Source organism: Humulus lupulus, chromosome 1 (assembly GCF_963169125.1).
Source record: "Humulus lupulus chromosome 1, drHumLupu1.1, whole genome shotgun sequence".
Lineage (NCBI taxonomy): Eukaryota > Viridiplantae > Streptophyta > Magnoliopsida > Rosales > Cannabaceae > Humulus > Humulus lupulus.
In genome coordinates, this window is record NC_084793.1 from 155,456,255 (window position 1) to 155,480,310 (window position 24,056).

A 24,056-nucleotide genomic window follows, 5' to 3' on the forward strand; every position below is an offset into this window, starting at 1 on the left:
TTCATCTTTATTTGGTTCCCCAAAGCTGTCCAGTCTCGACCACTGTCGTGACTAACAAGCATCTGACGGCAACCATCATGCTTCCACACTCTTGTGTACAAGTTCCCTTTTCAACAACATCACTCCATGCGACTTAAACTATCACTCAAGTGAACCTGAACTAGTGAACTAAGCATACAATCTTGACCACTCGATCAAACCTTGTCTCATGTCAACGAGTTCCAACTCTTTTGTAGCACCCCTCCACAATTGCACGTGGTTGTTGTCTTTCTAGCATCACTGAACTTTCTGATTCGAAGCAACTATAACTTGTCCCCTCTCTAGGATGTCCAGTATTCCCGCGAAGAAGAGCAACTAAGTCTCATCCCATCTCAGCCTACTGATCCTTTCTAGGTGACTAAAAGGCTCAACGACATCTGTTCAAGCAGCCAAATCTTTATGATCCTTCTGCACGCCTACATCCCTTCTAGGATGGGCCAACCAAGTTCGCCCAAACTTGAGATGAACCTGGCTTTGATACCAATTATCAGAGGCTGACATTTTGACAGCGAAAATGCCTGTGCGGCACCTTGACTCCTCTGAGCCAAGGTCAGCCTTCTAACCATTCAAATAACAATGGGGCACATTTTCCACGCGACTGTTTGCCTCTGCACACTTCCCTCTCTCAAACAACTCCCCCCGAGTCATGCTCTCAAGCATCTATGAGTGCAACCATGCATCAAGGCTATCTAGGCAAGACACTCACACTGTCCATAGGTTCTCACCATGGCAAGGCAAATCCCAACACTGATGCTCACCTAGACATTCGCAAGCCAAGGTAGCATGTGTGGACAAGAGCCAACACCAAGATGACTTGCCAACACCTCTCATCATGCCCCATTCGATACTTTCCGATTAGCTCACGTTATAGACCAAGGACTCCCATACGTCCATGGTCCAATCCTCAAGGCACCAAGCCTTCACGCATGTTGGCAAGCCCTCGAGACTAGCTGCCAGACTAATACCACACACTAGACCTCTGTCCTTCTCAAGCATTGCGCACTCTTCAATGCATGTATGTTAGCAAGTCCCACGAATGACTTCCCGTGCCATCTCATGTTGAGACTCATGGCCATGGCGCACCACGACGTCTCTCGAAGGTTTGGGCCACTTTCCATGCAAGCGACATCCCGGAAAGCAAAGGAAACTGTACCCATAAACCTCTGGCAGCACACTTCGACGCACAATCAGGGCGGCCCGGTAATGTCCATGAGTACTCCTACTCATGGAGACATATGAGTCCCCTCGTGGTCCTCATATGCCCACCCTACTAGTCCTCCAAACTAGTAGTAGCTCACTTTACGCACCTTTGCCAGGGGGTGGTGGAGAGCTGACACCAGGTGCTCCCCCTACAAAGAGTCTTCTGAGGTTTTAGCCTTCTACCACGAACATATATGATTTTTGCTTGGGAGACATATTTGGCTCTTAGCTTGCCAATTCTCCAAATCTCCCAAATCCAATTGCACCATTGCGTTCATTGACCCTTCAATATGGAACCTACCAAGTCTCGTCCATTTCCGGGCAATATTGAAGATATTTATGAAAATACCACTGTCGTACAAACTAGACATCAGCATGCTCACTAGCCTGCACCCTCGTGTGCGCATCTGACCGAGCACCATCCTAGCTTGTAACATGCCCTCAAGGCTGGCATGTTACACCATTCCTCCTGCCCCACGCCGAGCCTCCTTGTGCTGCCAGCCCTAGGGTTTTTAATCCTAGGGTTTGCACATTGCTATCCATTTAAATTATGGGCCAAATTAATTTTAGCCCATAATTAAAAATTGTTTTGTTTTGGATTAATTGTTTGAGCCCAAATTCAAAAGTGGGCCTAATAACTTATTGGGCATTAAAGCCCAAAGTTAATTATTGTAAAAATTTGTTTAAGATAATTAAAATTTATTTTAATTCAAAATTAAATGGATAAATGGCTTAATGGATCAAGACTACATGTGAAGGCCAAAAGTTGAAGATATAGATCTCTTTAGGTTTTATTTAGTTTCTTATATTTTTATGTATAATTTTGCAAGTGTTGTAATTTTTCTAGAATACCCAAGACACCTGGCCCGTATTTATTTATTTAAATGTTTGAATGTGATTAAATTGTTTAATACTTTATCATGCATTTTTGACATGCCATACATATTACCCACACAGTATTTAAAATTAGCATGCATCTCATATGAGTAGAAACATGCCTTAGGATTGTCCTTTATGATTATATGATTTATGTGATGGACCATATAATAATAAATCTAGTTTTAACTAGTTCAAGAGCGGAAATTGATTTTAAAAGTAGTTTAATTTCAAGTATTTAATAAAATTGTTTTATTAAACAATAAATGATATTCCTAGTAATTATAGCAAATTAAAATTGAATTAATTAGGGCATAGTTCTATAGTTTTAATTTTGCTTAATTGGATTAGTAATTATTAGAATATCATTTGGTAAAAATAGATCACTTTATTTTTACAAACTAGTTAAAAACATAGGATGTTTTGAGAAAACACATATTTTAAAATAGTGAGTGAGAGAGGGAGTTATGACAATAAGTCCCATGGTCTCAATTATTAGTTAGCACTGAGGTAACATGGAGAGGGTCTTGCGACACCATTGCTTGTGTCCCCCTAAGGAAGGCTTTCGACTGTGTTATTCTCAAGGCAAACTTCTTTTTCAAGAATAGGATTTAATGATGTATTTCAAGTTTGACTGGCCCTAAGGCACACTCTTGAGTAAAGTCATTGATCTAAAATAATGAGTTACACTCATAGGGTACATTAGGCTTTCGAGCGGACTAGTGTATTCTTGACCAAACAAGCGGTTGTTTATAAGTCAAAAGAGAAATGTTGATTTAAGTTTTCACTTATAAATTTGAGAACTTGTCTCAAAATTAATTTGGAATTAGTCTGACCTACCCTAAGGCTGGTCCATTAATGTTCAAATTAATTAATCGTGGAATCAGTAATTATTTTTTATGTATTCTTTAATTGTTGCATTCATGCATCACGTTTACTATTCTGAAAAGTACTGATATTTATTATATGCATAAATTCATCTTTGTTTATTTATTTATTTTCAGCAATCATGTCTAGCTTAAATCATGTATCTTCTTTACTTGCAAATGAAAAGTTGACTGGTGAAAACTACATGAAATGGACATCAAACTTGAACATTGTATTAATATGTGAGAACCACAAATTTATCTTGACTGAGGAATGTCCTGAAGTCCCTCCCGCTACTGTTGCCAAAACTACAAGGGAAAAGTTTGATAATTGGATCTTATGAAACAACAAAGTAAAGTGTTATATGCTTGCGAGTATGAGCGATGTGCTCAGAAAGAAGTTTGAGAACACTGAGAATGCTTATGAGATCTGGGATACCCTTCAAGATATGTTTGGGCATCAGCCAGATCAGTGCAGGCTTGAGGTCACCAGATCCTACATGACCAAGAAAATGAAGAAAGGAGTTTCTATCAGAGAACATGTATTAGACATGATCAATATAATGCACGATGCCATTATCCATGGGGAAATCATTGATGAAAGGACTCAAGTGAGCATTATACTTGAATCGCTTTCTCCAGCTTTTAAAGGTTTCACAACCAACTATGTCATGAACAAATTATCATATAACATGACACAGCTGCTGAATGAGTTGCAAACTTATTAATCTCTTAACAACGGTTCTAAGAAAGAAGAAGAAGCAAATGTTGCTGATTCTAACCCATCCTCTTCAAAGGCTAAACCAAAAAGAGGAAAAATGGATATGGAAAGGACAAGAAGAAAGAAAAAGACAAGAATTCAAAGAAGCCTAACAAGTCATCAAAAGGAAAAGAGAACAAGAACACCAAGAGCTCCAAAAAGAAGATCCCTAAAGTGACTTGTTTTCATTGTGGAGTAGATGGTCACTGGAAGAGAAATTGTCCAAAGTATCTCGCTGACCTGAAAGAGAAAAAGAAAGGTAAATTTGATTTACTTGTGCTAGAAGCTTGTTTAGTGGAAGACAATTCCTCATCCTGGATAGTAGATTTAGGAGCCACTAACCATGTTTGTTTTTCTCTACAAATTCTTAGTTCGACGAGGAAGCTTGCTGATGGAGAGGTGACTATGTGGGTAGGCAGTAGAGCAGCCCGTCTGGAATTTAAGAAGAATAAATTTCTCATTTTAGAGAACGTTTATTATATTCCTGTATTTTCTAGAAACTTAATTTCTGTTTCTATGTTGCATGGACAAAGTTTTTAAAATTTCTTTTAATAATAATTCGATTGTTATTTCGAGATATGCTTTTAAGATATGTTATGCAAAATCTATCGGTGGGCTTTATAAACTGCAAGCTAAAGAGAAATCTGCTTATAATTCTGAATTATTTAAAACAGTTAATCCTAGATCTATTAAACGACAAAATACTAATTCTGATAGTGAAACATATCTGTGGCACTTGAGATTGGGCCATATTGGTCTAGATAGAATTAATAGGTTTGTAAATGATGGTCCTTTAAGAGAACTGTAACACCCTACTACCCAGGGACCGTTAAATTGTGCATTTCAAACAGTGCTAAACTCGCTAACTGAGTCATTTGGCCATAATCGTGTAACTAAATGTGATTAATGATTTAGGGTTAAATTTTTTGGTTAAAGATACAACGTTTTACTAAAACGTTTACTGTATACATTGGGATCCCAAAATATATTTTAAAGATTAATTACAATAAAATATTTACAACCAGCCGACCTAAGCGGCAAAATAGGGTTTAACCCTAGTTCCTCATTAAACCCTCAACTGTGGTGGTAGACCATCGCATATGTACACATCGTCACCTAAGCTCTCAAACTCAAGGATGATCCAACTTTCTTTTGCTTTTACCTGCACCACATAGCACCTGTGAGCCGAGGCTCAACAAGAAAACTCAATATGCTCATGTACAAGTAATAACATGTCACTGAATCATAAAAGCATGCCTAGCAATAATAGCCCTATTAATGCATGCAAGTAAGTTCAAGCAAAAGATTGTGGGCCCTGCCCTCCTATATGGATGACTATCAAGTCAATCCTAAGCGAATATCAACAATAATTTTGGTAATCATACTGGGGCATGCAGCCCAATCATATAAGTGACTAAGGAGTCACGAACTTGGGTTCCACACCCTAACTAGATAAGTGACAATGGAGTCACGAACTTGGGTTCCACACCCTAACCAGATAAATGACTATGAAGTTACGAACTTGGACTAGATAAGTGACTATGGAGTCATGAACTTGAACTAGATAAGTGACTATGGAGTCACGAAATTGAACCAAATAAGTGACTATGGAGTCACGAAATTGAACCAGATAAGTGACTATGGAGTCACGAACTTGGGCTCTGCACCCTAAGCCATGTGACGTTACAGTCACCTGACCCTTTTGGCCCTAGCTCTAAGTAACTAGCCTTTAGACTAGACAAGCGCTTTTGATTTCATCGAACTTGAGGTTGGTCAAGCATTTCATGCTTATGTTGATTAAATCTAATCATTTCGGCTCTGCGTTCAATACACTATGCCGCTCTTGACTCATAGGCCACTTCCATACGACTCGTGCCGTTTCCGACTAATAAGTCAATACCACTCACAAGTAAATAATGCACCCAAGCATATATCATATGTCAAACATCCAAATATAAGGCATTCAGCATGCTTACTCAACATTCACTAGCATAATTATGATCATGCACATTTACAGAGACTCAAGCTCTGGTCAATCTCATATTCAACATTCATGCCATGCCCTAATCACATGTATCTTATGCATCACATACTGGGTGCAGTTTTCTTACCTTTGGTCCAAGCATAGGTTACCAATGAACGACCCTCGAGCACGATCCTATTTCCAAGCCCCTAGAAATAACCTAGTCACAACCATAAACATTGTTTCAATGAGTTCAAGTTCCAAAACCCAATCCCAGGACCAATCCCGCACTCTCGAGACCTCCAATACCACCAAACAGGGTGGTAAAATCATCCCCTGAGCCCTCGGGTTAAAACCCCAAAAAGTACAAAAAAAACCAAGTTCTGAAGACTGTGTAGCGCTACAGCACTACCTATTGGGCGCTACAGCGCTATAGTCAGCACTTCATCCCCCAAACAGAGAACCCAACGCTACAACGCTCAAACAAGAATTCAGGGTATTTAACTTCGTGTTCTTCGAGCTTCAAAGCTCCAAATCTGACCCCAACGGGTCTCTAGCCCCTCAAATCAACATTTTAATCCCCCAAACAGTTCACCCAATAGCTTAGTAACATTAAAACAACAACAAATACCCAAAATCCCCATAGGAACTCATAATCCAAGTCTTGAGTTTGTAAAACTCAAGAACACCAAGAACATAGAATAAACTCAGAAATTCAAAGCTTAAATTTCCTCTGATTAAGTCGTTTCTCACTAAATCCTCCAACTAATAAGCTTCTAATCTTCTTTAGAATCGCTATGCCTCGATCCTTGCCTAAATCCGAGTCCTAGAACTCAAGTTTCCTTAAAAAATGCTAACGGTGTCAAAAATTGGAACAATAGAAAGAGAAAACGTACTGAACGTTCTTTTTATGTTTCTGATAGGTTACTTTGAGCTTAAGTAACCTCAAGCAAATCCTAATGCTCGGGGTCCCGAAAATGCCCCCCAGGCTAAAATAGTAAAAATTCCCAGAATTCCCTCCTGATCTCACTAACTCCCAATTTATCATCAAATAATCATTCCCATTACCCAATATCCCGGTAATGTGCTAAATACCCAAAATACCCCTTGACTCACTCCTAGTCAAGTATGGATCCCGTTGTGACTTTCCCACTAGCTTGCTTCCTAGGATCGTCTCGTGCCGAGTAACCCTAGCATAACCAAATAATAATGAAGAACCACACACATACCACATATATGCCAAATATACCCAAAACGGGCCAAATATGAAAATTGCCCAATTAATGAGAAATGGGCTTACATGCATATTTAGTATACCTAAACATGCATATCAAGTCATATTATGATATAACTCACATAATCATATAATGATACACATAAATACCATATAATCTTAGAATTCCAAAATTTTCCATCCTGGCCCCCTAATCAAAGCCCTAAGCCTTATTAGGAAATTTGGGTCGTTACAACTATCCCCTCCTTACAGAATTTTTTTCCTTGAAATTTATCTGAACAGTCCGGAATATCAATTCCGCATATCTGATTCCAGTTCCCTGGTCGCTCCCTCGACCTCACTGTTTCTGTATCACACCTTAACCAAAGGTACAACTTTGTTCTTCCGAACTCTGTTCTTTCTGTCAAAATCTGAATTGGCTATTCCTCACAGGATAACTTAGCCTCAATCTCCAGATTCTCATAACTCAACACATGAGTCTCATCTAACACATGTTTCCTCAACATGGAAATATGAAATACACTGTATACAGCTGACAGTGCCAAAACTAAGGTCAACCTAAAGGCAACCTGACTAAATCCTATCCAGGATTCAAACAGTCCTTACTAATCTAGTGCTCAACTTGCCCTTATTTCCTCACTCCTGTCCATGGTGATATTCTAAGGAAGACCCAGTCTTCCACCTGGAATTCCATATTCCTACATTTCAAATCAATATAACTTTCCCATTTACTCTGAGAAGCGAGCATCAAAGCTCTAACCTTTCAATAACCTCAATGGTCCTCTAAATCACCTCAGGATCCAAACATAACCTCTTACTCATCTCATTCAAATGAATGAGTAATATACATTCTCTACCATACAACATCTCATAAAGTGCCTCTCCAATAACTAGATAACTCTCTCTGATTTACCATCAGCCTGAGGATAATAAACTGTACTAAACTCCAACTATATACTCATCGCCTTTTGTAATCTTCCTCAAGATTTGGAAGTAAAAATAGTGTCCTTATCTAATAAGATAGACGTCAAATTCTATGAAGGCATACTACCTCTCTCACATAGAGGTCTGAATACTGATCAACTGTATTACTTGTCCTTACTGATAGAAGTGAGTCGACTTAAATACTGGTCCATAGTGACCCAATCCAAATCATGCTGGCCCACTATCCTGGGCAGCCCCACTGCGAAACCTATCACGATGTTTCCTTACTTCTACTATGGAATACACAAAGGCTACAATGGCCTTACTGGTTTATGATACTCTGTCTTGCTAACATGTTAAGAGCTTTGTCATGTATTCCATTACGTCCCTCTCCATCCCAGGCCACCAATATAAGACTTTTAGATCCTGATACATTTTCCATGAGGCCTGGATGAAGAGAATAAGGGGGTAGTATGGGATTCATCCAAAATCTCCCAATTAATCCCAGTGTCCATTGGATCCCGAGTCCGATCCCTATACCACAATAAACTCATACCTGACACTGCATAGTCCTTAGCTAATCCAGCTAAGCCATCCCCCTTAATTTTCCCATCTGTGGTTCACTTAATGTTTTCCTTTAATCCTCTCTGCAATAATAACTCAAGTGTAATGTTGGCCACCTAGCCCACCAGTAACTGTACTCTAGTTCTGGTCACTCCCTTCAAATAACATGTTGCTTGGGCAATCATCTTTTCCTGTCAATGAGGTGTTATAACAACCTACAAACTAGTTTTGATCTGTAAGAAGACTCAGAATTCTTCAATAAAGTACATGTAATATCCTTCCTGTCCAATGAAACTCTTGACCTCTAAGGCGTTCCTTGACCTCGGCAAATCTCCACTGAGAGTATATCACGACACCGTCGATCAAGATGATCACAAATCCAATTAAGATAATCTTTGAATACTCTGTTCATCTAATCCATCAAAACATAACTTAGCACTCCCAGTGCCCATATCTGATATAAAAGGTAGTCTTCTGCATATCCTTCTCCCTGACCTTCAACTGGTACTAACCAGATCAAAGATCCACCTTGGAGAATACCATCTTACTCAATAACTAATTCTTTAGTTCTTATAGTTATGTTGAAGCCGTCCAATACAATACCCTAGACCTGATTCCGTCTCTGGCACCAATCTAATCACCATTCTATCTCTTTATGTAAAGGTAATCCTAACAAATCCCCTGGAGATATATCCAGAAACTCACAGACTAATCCAATCTGTCTTGGTTCCACTGACACAACCTAAGTGGTATCCACCACACTAGCTAAGAGTTCTATGCATCCTCCTGCAATAGATCTCTAGCTCTGAATACATATGTCATATGCACAGTGCCAACTATTACAAAAGTTTCTCACTCTCAAGCCCAAGAGTTACTATCCTTTCCTTGCAATCTATCATTTCCCCATACTTGGCTAACCAATCTATATCCAGAATCATACTGAAGTTAGTCATAACCAACTCTATCAAAACAATTGATGAGTCATTTCCACAATAATCTAACTCATCACAACATAACCATGCAATCTGCATAACAAGTCTATGACTCTCTATATGCAACAAACAAAGAACAACATGGCACCAAAACCAGTCAGCACAATACAAAAACCAGAACTAGAAAGCTGACCCGCCACCATTGAGGAACCAGCCTCAGTCTCAGTCTCTGACACTCACTGCATCAGAACAAACACTCAAGCTAGAGTCGAGCTGTCCACCCCCTTTTTCTCATCTGTCCTTCGTCCTAGACAATTCTTCTTGAAATGCCCAACCATTCCACATAAGAAACATACATTTGCTCGACATTCTCCCAGATGATGCCTCTTACACCGAGTGCATTCTGGGTAGACTTTCTAATCCTTATTTGCTCAATCCAATAAATGGAGGTATCACTGTTTGAACTTCGTGCTCTCTAACACTTTCCTTTATAATCTCATTTCCTGTGCTCTCAACAGCAAGAGCTTTCCCTACCACCTGAGCGTAGGTAGAGATTTCATACACTGGGGCGACTCCAACGCCTTGAACTATTCTAGGATTCAATCCCTGGATAAACATTTCCTTCTGAGCTACATCTGTGGGTACCATATCAAAAGCAAACTTGGTCAACCCATCGAGTCTGTTAACATACTCTGTTACTGTTGCATTGCCTTGAATGAGGTTTAGAAACTCATTCATCTTAGCAGTCTTGACTGCATCACAGTAATATCTTTCATTAAACAGCTGCCTAAATTCTTTCCAGTCCATCAATGCTGTATCTCGTGTTTGGGATACTACTTCCCACCATGTCCGAGCATCATCCCGCAATACATATGTAGCACGGATCACCCTATTGTGACCTACTACCCTCATACTGTCGAGAATGGAACTGATCATGCCCATCCATTGCTCAGCTCTGAATGGATCTAGGCCTCCCTCAAAGAATGTAGGGTAATACTCCTGGAATCTTCCACAAAAGAAATTCCCACCTGTTCTCAACCTTAGGCTAAGCCAATACTGGTGCCACTCCTGGCATAACAAAGGAAGAGTTGTTCCCTGACAGAACCTGCTGCTGTTTCAAACACCTAATCTCTTCCTCTTGCCTCTGCAATCTTAATTGCATATCTGTAAACACCTGCTGGAAATTCTGAGGGGCAGGTGAAGAACTCAAACCCTGGCTGTAATTCCCAGCCTCAGTATAACCACCACCGGGTCTCATTATCTGCCTTGGATACATACATGCTGATTGTATCTACAGTCAATAACTTGACCCATTAAACATGATGAGCATAATCAAAAACCTTCCCCACGGGAACAATTATACCACACTACATTCACAACCCACTGCAGTGCTAAAAACATGCCCATGACATTCATACATCAATTCATAACCCCTGCTCTTCCAACATACATACCATGCTTCCAACTCCAGCATGCAAATAACACATTTATATATTCACTGAGAAGGCAATCACATAATCATATCAATAATCAAGAGCCAGGCTCTAACATAATCTCATGCTCCCCAATACAATATGCAGGTAAAGCATTTACATTCTATTTAAGTAGTTAAGCACTTAACCACAAAAATAGTTACCATACCCTGAGTGAAGCTGTCTTTAGCGACGAGTGTACATGCCCAGATTGTCTACAGGAACCCTTAACCTTGGCTCACTCTGATACCAAGTTGTAATGCCCTAATACCAAGTGACCGTTACGTTGTGCATTTTAAACAGTGCTAAACTCGCTAACCGAGTCATGTGGCCATAATCATCTTACTAAATGTGATTAATGGTTTAGGGTTAAATTTTTTGGTTAAAGATACAAAGTTTCACTAAAACGTTTACTGTATACATTGGGATCCCAAAATATATTTTAAAAGTTAATTACAATAAAATATTTACAACCAACCGACTTAAGCGGAAAAATAGGGTTTAACCCTAGTTCCTCTTTAAACCCTCGGCCGTGGTGGTCGAGCAACCGCATATGTACGCATTGTCACCTAAGCTCTCCAACTCAAGGATGGTCTAGCTTTATTTTGCCTTTACCAGCACCACATAGCACCCGTGAGCCGAGGATCAGCAATAAAACTCAATATGCTCATGTACAAGTAATAACATGTCACTGAATCATAATAGCATGCCTAACAAAAATAGCCCTATTCATGCATGCAAGAAAGTTCAAGAAAAAGATTGTGGGCCCTGCCCTCCTGTATGAATGACTATCAAGTCAATTCTAAGTGAATATCAATAATAATTCTGGTAATCATACTGGGGCATGCAGCCTAATCAGACAAGTGGCTAATGATTCACGAACTTGGGTTCCACATCCTATCCAGATAAGTGACTATGGAGTCACGAACTTGGGTTCCACACCCTAACTAGATAAGTGACTATGAAGTCACGACCTTGGACCAGATAAGTGACTATGGAGTCAATAACTTGAACCAGATAAGTGACTATGGAGTCATGAACTTGGACTAGATAAGTGACTATGGAGTCACGAACTTGAACCAGATAAGTGAATATGGAGTCACGAACTTGAACCAGATAAGTGACTATGGAGTCACGAACTTGGGCTCTACACCCTAAGCCATGTGATGTTACAGTCACCTGAGCCTTTTGGCCCTAACTCTAAGTAACTAGCCTTTAGACTAGACAAGCGCTTTTGATTTCATCGAACTTGGGGTCGGTCAAGCATTTCATGCTTATGTTGATTAAATCTAATCATTTCGGCTCTGCGTTCAATACACTTATGCCGCTCTTGACTCATAGGCCAATTCCATACGACTTGTGCCGTTTCCAACTAATAAGTCAGTACCACTCACAAGTAAACAATGCACCCAAGCATATATCATATGTCAAACATCCAAATATAAGGCATTCAGCATGCTTACTCAACATTCACTAGCATAATTATGATCATGCACATTTACAGAGACTCAAGCTCTGATCAATCTCATATTCAACATTCATGCCATGCCCTAATCACATGTATCTTATGCATCACATACTGGGTGCAGTTTTCTTACCTTTGGTCCAAGCATAGGTTACCACTGAACGAACCTCGAGCACGATCCTGTTTCCAAGCCCCTAGAAATAACCTAGTCACAACCATAAACAATGTTTCAATGAGTTCAAGTTCCAAAACCCAATGCCGAGACCAATCCCGCACTCTCGGGACCTCCAATCCCACCAAATAGGGTGGTGAAATCATCCCTTGAGCCCTCGGGTTAGAACCCCAAAAAGTACAAAAAAACCAAGTTCTGAAGACTGTGTAGCGCTACAACGCTACCTATTGAGCGCTACAGCGCTATAGTCAGCACTTCATCCCCCAAACAGAGAACCCGACGCTACCAACCTAGCGCTACAACGCTCAAACCAGAATTCAGGGTATCTAACTTCATGTTCTTCGAGCTTCAAAGCTCCAAATCCGACCCCAACGGGTCCCTAGCCCCTCAAATCAACATTTTAATCCCCCAAATAGTTCACCCAATAGCTTAGCAACATTAAAACAACAACAAATACCCAAAATCCCCATAGGAACTCATAATCCAAGTCTTGAGTGTGTAAAACTCAAGAACACCAAGAACATAGAATAAACTCAGGAATTCAAAGCTTAAATTTCCTCTGATTAAGTCGTTTCTCGCTAAATCCTCCGGCTAATAAGCTTATAATCTTCCTTAGAATCGCTATGCCTCGATCGTTGCCTGAATCCGAGTCCTAGAACTCAAGTTTCCTTCGAAAATGTTAACGGTGTCAAAAAATGGAATGGGAGAGAGAGAAAACGTACTGAACGTTCTTTTTATGTTTTTGATAGGTTACTTCGAGCTTAAGTAACCTCAAGAAAATCCTAATGCTCGGGGTCCCAAAAATGCTCCCCCGAGGTAAAATAGTCAAAATTCCTTGAATTCCCTCCTGATCTCACTAACTCCCAATTTATCATCAAATAATCATTCCCATTACCCAATATCCCGATAATGTGTTAAATATCCAAAATACCCCTTGACTCCCTCCGAGTCAAGTATGAACCCTGTTGTGACTTTCCCACTAGCTTGCTTCCTAGGATTATCTCGTGCCAAGTAACCCTAGCATAACCAAATAATAATGAAGCACCACACACATACCACATATATGCCAAATATACCCAAAACGGGCCAAATATGAAAATTGCCCAATTAATCAGAAATGGACTCACATGCATATTTAATACACCTAAACATGCATATCAAGTCATATTATGATATAACTCATATAATCACGTAATGATACACATAAATACCATATAATCATATAATTCCAAAAATTTCCATCCTGACCCCCTAATCAAAGCCCTAAGCCTTATTAGGAAATTTGGGTTGTTACAAGAACTATCTATTGGATCTCTTCCTGTTTGTGAATCCTGTCTAGAAGGCAAGATGACCAAGAGACCTTTCTCTACTAAAGGTTCAAGAGCTACAGAGCACCTTCAGCTGGTACATACAGATGTTTGGGGTCAACTTAATGTACAAGCAAGCGGAGGTTATGAATACTTTGTCACTTTTGTTGACAATTATTAAAGATATGGTTACCTATACTTAATGCAAGGAAAATTTGAAACTTTTGGAATGTTCAAAGAATTTCAAGCACAAGCTAAAAAGCAATTAGGTAAATCACTGAAAGTTCTTTGATCTGATTGAGGAGGAGAGTACTTGGATTTTGAATTTGAGGACCATCTGTGTGAGCATGGTATTCAATCCCAACTCACAGCACCTGGAACTCCATAACAAAATGGTGTTTTAGAAAGACGGAACATAACGTTACTAGATATGGTTAGATCAAATAAGATTACATTACCACTATCATCTGGGGCTATGCAATTTAATGTGCTCTATACATATTGAATGTTGTTCTATCTAAGTCTATCCAGAAGACACCCATGGAATTATGGAATGGTTGTAAACCTAGTTTACACCATTTTCAAATTTGGGGGTATCCTACACATGTGCTTAAAGGAAAGACCGGGAAGTTTGAATCACGCTCTGAAGTGTGCATGTTTGTGGGCTATTCCAAAGAGACAAGAGGTGGAATTTTCTATAGTCCAAAAGAGAATAAAACATTTGTATCGACAAATGCAACTTTTCTTTAACATGACTATGTTAATAACCGCGAACCTTGCAGTAAGGTTGTACTAGAGGAGATGATCTCGAATGAAGTTGCAAAGTCACAAGCAACAACTAATGAAAAACGGCAAGAGGATACTGCTAGTTCTAGTCGTAGTGGGAGGGTTAGTAAGCAACCCATACGCTATGAAAATGAAGTTCAAATGCTTGTGTCTGACACAAACAAAGACGATCCATTGACATTTAAAGATCAATGAATGATTCTGACAAGGACAAATGGCAAGATGCCATGAACCAAGAAATGGAATCAATGTATTCCAATTTTGTCTGGGTTCTTGAAGATCCACCTAAGAATATCAAACCCAATGGTTGCAAGTGGATATTCAAGAAGAAAAGAGGAGCAGATGGGAAAGTAGAGACTTTCAAAGCAAGTCTTGTAGCCAAAGGCTACACACAAAAAGAAGGGGTTGATTATGAAGAAACCTTTTCTCCTATAGCCATTCTAAAATCCATTCGTATACTCTTATCCATTGTTGCACGCATGGATTATGAGATTTGGCATATGGATGTCAAAACAACTTTTGTGAATGGATACCTTGACGAAACCATTTACATGTCTCAATCAGAAGGGTTCGAAGTAAAAGGTCAAGAGCAAAAAGTTTGCAAGCTTCTTAGGTCCATCTATGGACTCAAACAAGCTTCTAGATCTTGGAATCTTAGATTTGATGATACAATTAAAACGTTTGGTTTTGACCAAAAAATTGACAAACCTTGTGTCTATAAACAAATCAAAGATGGTGTAGTAGTATTCCTCGTTCTTTATGTTGATGATATATTACTGATTGGCAATGACGTAACATTATTATCAAAAGTAAAGAACTGGTTAGTTGAACAATTTCAAATGAAAGATTTGGGAGAAGCCAAGTATGTTCTGGGCATTAAAATTCTTAGAGATAGATAGAACAAGACTTTGGCACTGTCTCAAGCAACTTATATTGATAAGGTGCTAGAACGCTTTAATATGCAAAACTCCAAAAAGGGTGATATGCCAACCTGTTATGGAGTAATCCTTTCCAAGGAGCAGTGTCCCAAAACACCTCAGGAAGAGGAAGATATGAGACAGTATCCCTATGCCTCAGTGGTAGGCAGTCTAATGTACGCCATGTTGTGTACAAGACATGACATTTGTTATGCAGTAGGGATAGTTAGCCGTTATCAATCCAATCTTGGATTGAGTCATTGGATTCCAGTGAAGAATATTCTCAAGTATCTTAGAAATACTAGAGATTATATGCTTATATATTCAAGTGGAGACCTGAACCCCACTGGTTACACTAATTCTGATTTTCAATCAGACAGAGATAGTCGGAAATCAACTTTTGGATCAGTGTTTACTCTTAGAGGAGGAGCAGTAGTCTAGCGAAGTATCACTTGGTAAGAGAGATAGTTCATTGAGGAGATGTTGCAATTATGAAGATAGCTTCAGAGCATAATCTTGCAGATCACTTCACAAATACTTTATCCATAAAATCTTTTAAGGAGCATGTAAGAAACATGGGAATTAGAGAGATGCCTCATTTGCTTAAGGGCAAGTGGGAGATTGTTGGGAATTGTGCCCTGAAAGCATATGTAGTAGACAATGTTTTAAGAAACAAATAAATAAATTGAATTTGTTATGCATATATTTTATGGACTATATTATTCTGTGATAATATTAAGTAAATATATGAAAAATTCCTAAGTTCATACATGTGATCTCAACCATGTATTGGTACGGGAGGATTGTGTTTGAGATAAATGAACTTGAATAGTTCGCAGTAAAATAAAGTTATGGAATTTTTATATTAATTACTGCAAGTGCGGTCCACTAGTATTATGAATACATGTGATCTAGATCTGGATTACTAGTGTAGTAGGACACTTTAGTGGAGGTACTTTATATATTAGAGAATATATAGAACTAGACCAGATATGTTTATTAATACTTAGTTAAATACCGTTTCAAAGTATTAATTAAATATATCAACTGATGATCATATACAAATAGATCTTAATCCTGAAGTTATTATGAACGCCTATTTATGTTATATGAGTTCTTTGATTCACTCGTTACTGTCTGTCAAAATGATCAGGCTAGAAACTTTTGTTTTGGGAACTCATTAATGTAAATGGCTGGGGACATAGTATACAGATATGGAATCTATACCTTCTTGTAAGAGATTGAATAATGGTTCTCTTAAGGGTTGACTTTTGGGACTGAAAAAGTTATTGAGCTCAAATTCATAATTTAGTTATGAATTAACCTTCACTAGTAAAGTCAATGATACTTAAGGAAACAAGAAATAATTAAAAGGGTAAAACGGTAATTTTATTCCATGTTAATTATGAACCATTATTAGAGGGTTAATTTGTATGTAATGATTATATCAATGGACACTTTATTATTATAAAGTACTCAATAAATGAAATGTCTATAATTACAAGAGTTTAGTCTCATATCTATAGTGGAGTAATCATGAGGTTAATAAATTAAGATTATTTAATTAAAGAGTTTAATTAATAATCTCAAATTTATTGGAGCTTGGAATTATAGGTCCATAGGTCCCCACATCGGCTCTATCAACACTATTTAAGGCAAGAGTTGATATAAAGGGTAAAATGGTTACAAGACATATTTAAGAAGAAATTTGTTCTTCGAGCCAAATATGTAATTATGTGATAATAGTGATTAATTAATTAATTACAAATTAGTTGTAATTAACAAAATTAATTAATAATTAATTATTATGTAATTTTTGAAATTATATAAATAATTAAATTATTATAATTTTCAAAATTATAATAAAATTAATATTTAATTTTCGAAATTAGTATTAATTAAAATTGGTTTTAATTAATTTGTAGAATTAATTAAATATTTTTATTTGAGTGGGAGATAATAATCCCATAAGTTCAAATTGGATTTGAATCTATAAGATTGATATTTATTCAAATAATTAATTATATTTGATAATTAGTTAAAAAGATAATAAATTCAAATTTGAATTAATTATCAGGTTGTTGGATTTTATCTGATAAGGTAGTTTGAATAAATAATTGTGAAAAAATCAAATAACCCTAATTTAAAGGGTGTTGCACGACACACACAGTCCCTGGACTGTGTGTGGCGTGAGCCATATATATTTAGGGGTTAGATTTTTACTTTTATTTAATTAATTAATTAATTAATGGAAAATTCAAAAGTTAGTTTTTGATATTTTCATTAATGAGATAATTGATTAAAAGATAAATTGTAAATTGGTTGCAAATTTATTTTTTAAATTTGAATATTTTCTATTTAAGTTAGACTTATTAGAAAATAAATATACTGAATACTCAATACAAAATTTATTCGCTCTAAAAGAAAAGAATGATACTTTTCTATATCTCCCTGAAAAGATACAGAACCAATCTCAGGCCTATTATCTTGATCTCATGTGTTGAGTATATCAAGTTGAATCAGAAATATACCATCCTTTATTCTCTAAATGCCCACACACTTCTTGAGGTGTAGAGAACGTTGTGGAAGATCTTGGTGTGAGTACCTGGGAGCAGTTTGGATAGGAAGTTCGTTCATTTTACGAAAAGATAGCAAAGACACTTGATAGGCATCAAGAGGTATGTTTTCTACTCTTTTCTTGCTTATGATTAATGTATGTATATTAATGGATCCACATATTTAAAAGTAGTTTAAATATGTTACAAAATTTTTGTTGTACACTGGGCCAACCCACCACCATTCTGCTGCGTATTAGGAAACTTGTTCCTAACATTGTAGGCATGGCCAACCATATGGCTTGTCATCTCGTACACAGTACCCCGAAATGCCTCGGGGATCTTGGCCAGGTTGAGCGGCTTGACTGGGATCTGGTCGGTGGGAGCCTCGCCTTGGATCACTTGAGGAATTGAGGGAGGTACATGCCGAGGAAGAGGAGGCGGAGCTTGGTGCACCATGACTGTTGTTACCAGAGCTGGGGGGAGTTTCTTTTGTGGCTGCTCCCAGGTGGAGCTGCCACTTTTGTCTTTAACTGGAGACTCGATGGAACCCCAGTCTTGGGAGTTTGTTTCTTTAACTGTTCACCATGGGACCAGCTTTGGTCCCGCCGACCTTAAAAGCACCCCTTAAACCTGGGGCATCTGGCAGCTCCATTTCTTCACCTGAAAAAGAACGAGCAGAAGGTTCATATTTAAGAGATAATTATTCAAAGTAATGAAAAGATGAGAAAAAGAGCAAGAACCCTACCCTCTGAGCTAGGGGAGGAATCTACTACGATCAGCTTGGGGTTATGGATAGTGCTAGGCACAACCTCTAACTCTTGGATTAACGAAGGTGGGGGAGAATATAAAATTATGACCTCCTGGGTCCTAGGGGGTTCAAGTCCTTCTTCGGGGCTGGACTCATCTATGTACTGCCTAAAACCAGGGGCATATGCACTGTGACGCAAGGAAGGCCAGGTTCTACAGTTTGTCCCATACTCTTAAAAAATGGTGGACCTAAAATTGAGAGTGTTTTCAACCACAATGGTACGTTTGGGGGTAGCTGTGGTCATAGCGTACCACCAAATGGTCCACACACTGGAGGAGGGTTGTGTTTAGGTCCGGGTCGGTAGGATGATGACTAACGAGTGGGTTAGGGTTGAGGCAAATTAACCTAAAACTGGCAGCAACTTGATCTCACTCTCTCTATATGGGTTACCTTGGCCGGAGGGGCCGACTACTGCCCCAGACGCTGCTCGCTCGGGATCAGGCCCTTGATTGTCTTCTGGAGCTTGCCTTTTTCGCACCAGCGATGCCACGACTTCTTCCTCCTCGACGTCTTCATTAGCTAGCAAGGCCTCTTGAGGAGGGGGGAGCTCAAGAATAACTGGAAGAGGAGCTCGGGTCCTGAGAGCCAACGTCTGGCCCTTATTGATTAGGTTGCAGGCCACCACGGTGGCATCGTTCACAACCAGATGGAAGTCTTTCTCCTTCGGAGGAAGACCAGAAAAAGTCTCATATTGACCCCCAGAGGTCTTAGACCGCTTTGTCCTTACGAATATGGCTGCACAAAGAATGAACTCTGTTAGAATACTTAAACAAAAAAAAAGTGGGAAAGCGATAAGAAAGTTCACGTGCTGAATTCATAAAGACAGAGGACTTACAAGGGCGGTTGAAGTATCGGTGATTGCAGTTCTTGAAACCATTTGACATAAAGAACAAGTCTTTATAGTCATTTGGGTGGTTGGGGAGGTCAATGACAGAGGCTAAGTTGGGAAAATGAGTGAGATAGTAGAAACCATCACCTCACCCCTTCTGGTCGGGACTAGCCTTGAGGCAGAAGAAATACATAATGTCTGCTGGAGTGGGAACCTCCCACTCGTGCCTCAGAAATAAATATTTTAACCCTGCCAAAAGTCGATATGAATTTTGCAGGAGTTGGAACAGAGCTAGTTTAACGTAGTTCAGGAGATCTACGAAGCACTGGTCCAGTGGGAGGAAGACACTTGCCTTCAGGTGCTCATCACTCCATGCCGCATATTCATCTTACAGAGGGGCGCAACTCTGCTCTCCTTCCATTGGAGGTCGGGCCTGGAGGCCATCAACTTCAATCTCAATCCCATGACTCAGTAGGATCTTGTTAACTTTCCCCTGAGACATTATTTGGGACACTATGTGCTCAGCCTCGAAGAGTGCGTTGGGCTCGACGATGAGTTCCTTCTCCACCACAGGGCCGAATTGAGGAATGGGAGGGTCAGACGTGACCTGCTTGCCTTTGTTCTTGCTCTGAGCAGAGGAGCTTGCAACTTTTTTTTTGGAGGGGCCATGATTTAGCTCACCTGACGACAAAGCGGCCTATTAGTGGTGACCTAAGATAATTACTAGCTACGACTGTAAAGGTACGAAAATCCAAGGGTTTAAGTGGTTTATTTTTGGGATTTAATATTTACACGAGCCAAGGTATGTTCTAGCCTTAGTGCGTGGTTCCATGCTTGGTCCTAGGCCACGCGCTTTGATTTTGTGAAATTACCTGATACTTTGGGATTCATGTGTCAGACTCGTCAGACCCACTACTTTTCTTTTGAAAGCCGTTTAATGCAAAACCACTTAAGGAATTGTGACCCTTCAGCTACCCTGAACAAAACCTAAAACCCTTTCGGTTTCTACTCCTAAACAGACCTAACCTAAATGATATTGAGCAAAGAACGTTTTTCTGAAAAAAGAAAAAACTCATTGGAAAATAAAGAATTGAAAGATTCAAACTAGGAGAGGAAATACTTACAGATTGTATGTTCGTTCAAAGAAGATGTCAATATGTCCACAAGAAGCTCTTTGAAAGCTTTTGAAAGTTTGAAAGGCGATGAAGGTTTTTGGGAAGAGTTTGAGAGAAAAAGGGAAACTTTGTTTTTGAAAGGAAAGTTTTTGAATGCAAAGGTGGTAAGGTTCAGGTTTGATCACCCTATTTATACGTAAGCTATGGGAATTAATTCGGGCCATCTGATTGGGTCAACTCAAGATCCAAAGGCCAAGATTAAATGAACCATACGACGACAAAAAGTTGACAAGATAGTTGTCACACTCCTCGAAACCTAAACGGACGCCAATTACAGACAGCCACGTGTTCGGTACTCAAGTAGTAGTGTGCAGAAGCCTAAAAGCCCATAATGTGTATGTCAGAAAGTGACAACATCAAGCACGAGCAGGAGCTTGGGGGAAAATGTTGTACCCTAAAAATTAGCACGAGTCTAGTCATCTAGCTCGGGGTACAACTGGAATATGAATATGTGGAAAAGCAGCCAAGTAGAACCTCTGGTTAACAATCATGTGAGAAGCTCGAGTAGGACTTGGTAGAATGACATTCAGGTTATTGTCAGGTCCCCTCCTAGGATAATGATCCAGTTCGAGACCTATAATGGCCAGATCCTTCTTTGGGTGTTCTGAAGTTAATACGAACTAAGGTTCAGATAGTCTTTGGCCACTAACTCGATGAAGATATTCAGCTCGGGGCAACTTGGTCAGAACACATATTGAAGGATCCCAAGAGACTCGGAGGCTCTTTATATGCTCATTAATGCACAAGTTGTATTGCCTATTTATCATTTATTATTCTAGATAGCAGGAGTATATTCTATTATGTTATTAAATCATATCCCAATGTAAATGGGAATAATCTGTATTAAATGTATATCTTATTTATTCACGTGGTTACTCAAATCTGTCTAGGAAATTCCCCTATATATATCAGGGATAATGGACAGGGAATGGGACTGCCTTTTTGTATTACTAAAACTCAGCAAAAATTGTGAGAGAAAAGCAATAATACTGTCTCGTGGACTAGGTGGATTTTTACCATTGAACCACATAAAAGTTGTGTGTGTACGAAAGGGTTCTTATTATTTCATTTTAGTTTACAATTTAGCACTAATATCCCTATTAGATTTCTTAATCTACTATTGGTGAAAAATTGCGTCAACAACCACATATTGATTTTTTGTGCCAAATATATCACAATATTTACATCTCCCATTGGAGATGGTCTTAGGATTTCAAAGTAGTCTTGACCCATTTTTAACTTTGTCCATTTTCATTTTGAATAAAAAATAACTACAATTATTTCAAATTAAGTTTTAAAATAATTGAACTTGGGTTTTAATACCCAAAAAATTATTAGGACCAATCTTATTTTGGGCTTCAAAGTTAAAACAAATGTTAATGAGCTTTTGAAAATCCTAATTGGACAACATAGGCATCACCCTAGGGCTTGTGAAAGCACCTAGGGTCGGTGGCTAGAGATGGAGATGGACACCGACAAAAGCTCGGGGTGAGGCAGTAGCCACTTGGGTGGCTCTCGATAGGAGCTCAGGGAGCAGCCTAGGGAAAGTGTGGCTTGGGGAGCATCGGGGCTAAAACCTTGCGGCTTCGGGACTCATGATGAGAAGAATTTTTCAATAATATTTTAAAAAATAAAATTACAAAATCCTATGCCCCAAATGGTTTACACTTTTTAGATCTAGAAAATTAAGAACAATTCCTAAACCCAAAGCACCATATAATTAACGACTCTTAAGAATAAACATTCATCAAACAAATATCCATCCATTCATCACATATTACAATAACATAAGAATGCATATTTTACCCAGACAACAATTAATGTATGCAGAGATTAATAACTGCTCTGAGGCCAATTGTCGGTAAAAGATTACCAAGTGTGTAGTGGAATGCAAGGTGGTTTTCCCGGGAATAACAAAAATTTATTTTATTTAAAACAACTTTTAAATAATGGATCAGTTAATATACATACATTAATTCAAACACACATAGAAGAAGAAGGAACCTACCAGTTGAAGCCTATCAAGTGTCATTGCTTACTTCCCAATTGTGTAAATTTTCTACTGTTTCAATGAATGTCCATGTTTTTATAATTAATAATGTTACTTAACGAGTTTGTTTCAGTTTAATTACACTTTTAACCTAAAACCTCGATTAGCGAGTTAGTGGCACATTTCTTTTAACTCACTTAGTAACGACTCTAAGGAAGTAAGGCGTTACAGCTTGGTATTAGAGCGTGTCAATGTTTATGGTTCCTGGAGATAGACCGAACATGTACGCTCGTTGCCAGTGACAAGCTCGACTCAGGGTTGGTTGGTAATCAATGAATTATATGCTTAATTGCTTGTTTGAGTGCCTTGTTTGCCTGAATATATATATATATATATATAGAACATGATTAATATGGTGATATATGCATGATGCTAGGGCATTGCCCCTTGATTGTTGTATGTTATATGTGTTATGTGGATTTGCTGATTGTGATTGGTTGATGTGAATTGGGAGGTGGTTTTGGATGTTGTTATCATGCCTTATGTGTGGCATCATTGATTACAGGCATATCATAGTAATGCCTCAGCGATCAATAAGACTATGCGGCAATAGGGCCGAGGATGACAACCAGGGTCAGGACCCTCCACCTGCCCCACCGAATTGGCAACAGTTATTTTCCGAGATGGAAGCTAGACTTCACAGAACTGAAGAAGAGCTTCGACAGTTGAGACAGAAGGCCCCTCCTCAAGGCAGTGGGTTATAGGTTCCATAGGCTATGGCAGCAGTGCCATCCCAACTTGTAGTGGAGAATAGGTGGGAACCTTTGTAAGAAAGGTTTAGGAAACAACATCCTCCCACCTTCAAGGGTGGTCCAGACTCACTGAGGGCAGAGCAGTGGATGAACACGATCTCTTCCATCCTAGATTTCATGAGAGTGGAAGGAAAAGAGAGAGTAGCTTGCGCCAGCTACATGTTAAGAGAAGATGTTCGCATTTGGTGAGATGTGGTGTCTTAGATGAGGAATATAGCCGTCATGACCTAGGAAGAGTTCAGGAATATGTTCAATGAAAAGTATTACAATGTCGCAATCTGAGCGGTGAAGGTGGATGATTTTACGAACTTGACTCAAAACTGGATGATGGTTACTGAGTAGGCTTTGAAGTTTGATCGGTTAGCGAAGTTCGCACCGAATTTGGTGTCGACTGACATGGTACGAAG